Source organism: Hibiscus syriacus, unplaced genomic scaffold, assembly GCF_006381635.1.
Source record: "Hibiscus syriacus cultivar Baekdansim isolate YM2019G1 unplaced genomic scaffold, ASM638163v2 tig00112305_pilon, whole genome shotgun sequence".
NCBI lineage: Eukaryota > Viridiplantae > Streptophyta > Magnoliopsida > Malvales > Malvaceae > Hibiscus > Hibiscus syriacus.
Genome location: NW_024063299.1, coordinates 1,512,892 through 1,518,598, shown reverse-complemented (window position 1 = coordinate 1,518,598; position 5,707 = coordinate 1,512,892). Strand labels below are relative to the sequence as shown.

The window sequence follows — 5,707 nt, the reverse complement described above, 5'->3', positions numbered from 1 at the left end:
TTATCACCGAAATCATTTGGTTTGTGCTACATTCTCAATCTTTGATTGTCACCGAAGGGGGAGAAACAGGCTGAATTTAAGAAGTGAGATAGATATCAAGTGTCATCTGCATCCATTGTAATCTCTGTCTAAACTATCAGACATTGCCATAAGCTTATCTGCTATGTGACATTATGTTATTAGTTTTTGGTGTTGAGCCAGTGGCTTTATTTATCTAAAGTTATATATCAATTGTTTGCTGCTGCTGTTCGTTTCATGTTCAAGTAAGAGCTTGTCGAAGCCTACATCTTCCTCGTCGATACGATTCGAAACCCGAACTCCCATTGAATTTAAAGTAACAGGAGTAAATCATATTCTATATCTAAACAGGACATGGAATGAATGAGAGACAAACAGTGGACTGTTCAATTTTACAACACAAAACTGACTCGTACAGGCTTTCACTATGTACCATGCAAATACAATACAATTTCACATATCTAATATTAATGGATGTACTCAGTGGTTACTTACAATACAAAGCGGTCTGACAACACTATACAGCTGCGGGCGGAGCAGGGCATGTTTAACTTCTTTTGTCTACCGCTTTACGGTCCCGTCCGGTTAACTCCAAGTAGTCTACGAGAGTAGATCAGGCCGAGGCTGCGGAGTTTGGTTCGATCAACTTGCTGGCTGTGCTTTCTCTTGTCTTTCTACATAAGCAGAGGGAAACCATCCAGCCTTGCCCTTGCATTCTCCTTCCGACCACCCACTGGGGCCCACCTTAATTGTCCGAATCACAATACAACCAAACTTATGATTATCGTAGCCTAAAACACCAACGTTAAACATTCAACCTAGCTAGATAACTAGAACTGTAGTTAAAAACAGTCCGCACCTGGCGAACCACAACATAATCACCAACTGCTAAGCTTAACTCCCCATCTGCTTCAGCATCAAATGGGTGTACAACCTGTTGAAAACAAACAACACCTCAATCGTGTTCACAATGATAAACTAAAAACAATGAACAAAAAGAAATTGTAAATTAAGAACACTTCAGCCTTAAATGAAAGGTTCCGATCAATACTCTGGGCACCTTTTAGTAAAATGTATCAGCTGCCGACGTACACTTGTTTCAAAAGTTTCTGAAACTTTTATATTTACTTTATTCAGAGAATACATTCCTAATGTTAATTTAGTTACCGAGGGGGACAAAAGAGAAAATAAAAAGAAGAGTCCAAGAGCTAAACCTTTGCTATGAAATATACATCGCTTTGTTTGTTTCCCTGAGCTTCAGATCTATTTGAACTAAAATTATCGTCTGCAATGGAGACATTCACCTCTCTCTCGGATGTCACCGAGTTCAATGATTCATTCTTCTGCTCTTCCAGAGTCATCTATTCAGTAGTAAACTTTGATCACAACCTTTTGGATATGCAATAAATAAGAGAAAAGTAACAGCAGTTTGGCACCCCAAAAATTCCATTGCACTTGGATGGTGATGCCTATAGATGTCATGAGAAAAATAACACAGCCAAGGGAGATTAAGTACAAACCTCAGCATATAGCTTCTCTAAAATAGCAAGAATATGTTGATGATAAGATTTTTCGGCATCAACCTGCAAAACGATTCTGGTGAGGACCAAGGACCTGAGCATTACAAGTAGGGGTAATGAGCATTGAAATCAGAATTCACTCAAGAATCGAGAATAAGTCGACTCTCACAAACAAGTTTTAAACATCAGAATCAGACTTACAATGCCCTTGTGATGCAGCCACAGAAGGAAATACCTTTGCTACTTCCACATTACACACACACACACACAAGCATATATACATATATTATATAGGATTATCATTTGATACATTGGAAGTGCAGTTTTTTCCCTCCACAAGCAGCTTCAATCCACAGCCATGTGTTCTTAATTGATACTCCATTTAAATAGACAATTAAGGACACTTAGTGCTGGACTAAAGCCGTATGTGAAGAAAAAAACACCACCGTCGGTGCATCAAATAATTATCTTATTACATGATATATATACTCACACTGTATGAGAACAAAAATTCATGCAGGGGAGTGTCCTCATGTCAAACATGAACATGATTTTGACACAATAGAGTACAGGTTGGTCACATGAGAGAGCGTTCGAAAAGTTAAAATTAAAAACGGAGAACATATTTGGACACTCAGAAACTACAAGACACTTAAAAAAACTGAACCTATTTCTTGTTAATTTTTAATTGAGAATTATCAAGTATTTCAAGTTAACAATTTTTTTTGGTGTCTTGCAGTTGAATGTTGTAATTTTTTACAAGTGCCAGTCATTGAAACATTATAACGTATCCATTTTCCTATCCTTTCTGAGCTTCCTAATTTTCACTCAAAATGAGCAAAGTGAAAAGAAAAAGACTCTTAATATCTTCAATTATGTTGTCAGGTTTCCTCCACGCTTGGATAGGTATGTCCATAAAGTTAAGACTACTCTAGTTCTAGGAGTTGGGTTTTTCTCCTCTTAGTCTAACTTGTTCATTACTACCTTAACAGTTGGTTTTCTACCTTAAAAAAAAGAGTTGGTTTTATAGGGAATTTGAAATTTTCACCTTGATCTACCATAGTTAATAGTTTCAATCTTCCCCTGCCTAAGACACTTTTGTACTGGAGTACAAGTCAAACAAAGCATCCGTATAATTTGTTAAACCAAACTTCGATCTACCAATGTACACTCTCATGGAATCCTCAAGAAAATATCATTCTTTTAGTCTAAGTAACAGTGGCAAACTTCCTTCAGTTGAAAATCAATCTCATGTAGCAGTACACATAGTACTACTGAGTACCAGAAAAACAGTTTCGTTTTCTGAACCAAAGAAAAAAAAAGCTTATTAAAGGCATTGCACAAACAAATAAATTAAAATTAGCAATACCATTGCACGAAGCACTTGCAAAGTAATCTTTTGCTGTTGATCCTCAGCTAACAACATGGCAGCAGTTGCTTCTCTTCCTAGTGCCATCATTGAGGATTTAAGTTCATTCAATCTTTCTTCTGCATGCTTAAGCTTCATGTAGCTTTCCGCAGATATATCAGATTCCCTGGTTTTCGATCTACGTCTCTAAACATCTGCTGCCTGTTTGTGAAAAAAAAATAGATGGCTGACAATAAATCTATATTAAAAAAACTAAGAATAAAACTGAAAGCTATAGAAAAGATAAGAAACATTTTTTATAGCTTGCATACTTAAGAGTCAAAAATGCATTTAACTCGTTACATATTTCTTTTGGGATAACTGGATAAGTAGGAAGTATGAGTCATTTTTCTTATTAACACGTTGATGGAAAAATACTATGCATATCCTGTCGATGAACGCAAAACTTCTTTTTATAATAATTAACTATATAAACTTTTCATGAATTAACTGGTTCAGGTAAATACAATAGTTCGGGAAATTAGAGTAAACTGCAGTCAGCAGAGTCCATGCCACATTTCTGACACCTTTTCTGGTCATTGGTCTAACCAACCAAAATTTACAGAGGCCTAGATTCCAACAGTTGACATTGGTTCTCCAAATGTTAAAACAAAGAAATACCTGATCTTCAACCTCTTGACGGAATCTGTCATAACGGTGGGTCAAATGCCTAGCATCCTCTAAAGGAGCTCCAATAATTAATTCCCGTAGTGGCTCAGAAACCTACATATTTGAAACCTGTAACACAATTAGAAACATGAACATAAAAAATAAACATATAAGAGGGAAAATATCAAAGCTCGGCTACAAAAAATGTTTCTTAAATTTCTAGCACTATTCATGGCAATCCTTGTCATCAAGTGCATCCTTGACATGTTTTAAACTAGAAGAACGGAACAGAATGACGAATAATATATTAGCATATGGTCAAAATCAAAATATCCATTTTTTGGAAAACCACATCAAGTTTGCAAGCAACAGCGAGCACTATAATAATTCTAAATATCCATTTTTTGGAAAACCACATCAAGTTTGCAAGCAACAGCGAGCACTATAATAATTCTAAAAGTAATAACATAACAGTCCTCGCAAATGAACTTTAAAAATTTTATTCATTATCTATCCTTATTTATTTATAGAACAAAACAGCTTCACATAGAACTTGTTCATGACAGCAAACTATACGCATAATATTGAAAGAATGTTTAGTTTCATTAATTGGAGATAATGCCTAAGGGGGTCATAAGCTGGATAAATTAGTGATAAAACTGCCGAACAAGACAAACTCAGAATGCATTCGCACATGCATTGCAGTCTCTAAATGTCTCATTTATTATCATTAAAATACCTATAATTTCCTCTCTACAAAAGACTCCTATGAACAATTAGTATATAGTAATAAAGTTAAGAAATTACCCTCTCACCAAGGATCCCAAGCAAGGCCTCCCTTTCATCTTCCATTGATTTATGTGACTTACCAAAGTAAAGGGCAGCTCTTGCAAGGGGTGAACCACTACTTTGATTTTCATCTCCGTACTTGCAACAATCATCAGCCAACTTCCTAGCTAAAATAGTAGAAGTGAAACAGTGCAAATCAGCTTTGTACAGGGATCAACATGCAATAAATGACCCTACCGCGCATTACCTATTTCTATCAACTTCGTGCTTGTTGCAATAAAACCTTCTATGCCACGCACAATGTTCCGCTGCAAATGCTGCAAGCATAGTTTAGAAGTGTAAGTTGATATGCATTTACTCATAAGTTAAAAGTTAAACCACTTCATCAGAAGTAGAACTGATTGAGAAAGGACTGAAGAATGTACCTTAGCCGCCTTAGTAGAAATGTAAAGGTCTTGAAGCTTTTGATGATATTGAAGTTCAGCTTCATCAACAGTGATGTCTTCATTACTAAAATGCCCAAGATGCCTTAGTACCGCCTACATGATAGAGAAGATTTGAACCATATATTATTGAAAAATACCTTAGTCCATTATGTATGAAACTACAGACAATCAGTGATGAGAAACAGAATGGTACTGATTTTAACCTTCACATTTCTATGACATGTATACCATGAAAAAACCTTTGACATCCTAGCTTTCTATTAAACTTGGAATTGGGTTACAAAGATGCCAATAAAACTCAGGATTAAACACAAAGTTCCCAAATTTGTCATGGTGATTATATTTCCTCAAAAAAGATAAGAATTTGAGGTGGATATAGATAGTCGCTTGGATATGTATAATATGAATAACCAGTCTCCTTGGAAGCAATAAATTGACTGATTTTCTTGGACTTGAGACTGAAGAAGAAGGATAACTTTAACATTAGAAATCAACTATTTGTAATAGATACCAATGAAAAGGCTCATGCTAAAGTCAAGGCACGAAAATTGGTAAAGCGTAGTATCTATATACGATTGTTTTTATAAGTCTAAAGCATAAACTTGAAACTTGGAAGCTTAAATTCTTACTAGTATCCGATGGGATGAAAGGAAAATGAAAGAAAAGGACAAGGAAGAAAATCCTACTTGCTGTTGCTTGGCAACTTGCTCTCTGAGCTTGGTAGCCTGCTTCTTGATAGCTTCCATATCCAGCAGAGGAAAATTCCTGTTAATCAATTCCCAGAACCGACAACGACGCAACAAATCAAAGAGAGAAACATCAAATACGACGATTTGTGTTTAGTTTTACAGACCCTTTCGGGCAAAAAAAAAAAGGGAGAGAGAGACACCCTTTGGGATTGTAAAGGTGGTAGAGAA

At 35.9% G+C, this 5,707-nt stretch overlaps 1 pseudogene; it reads right to left on the bottom strand.

Moving 5' to 3' along the window:
- Positions 1-616: 616 nt before the first annotated feature.
- Positions 617-5,707, bottom strand: LOC120177696 (annotated as a pseudogene).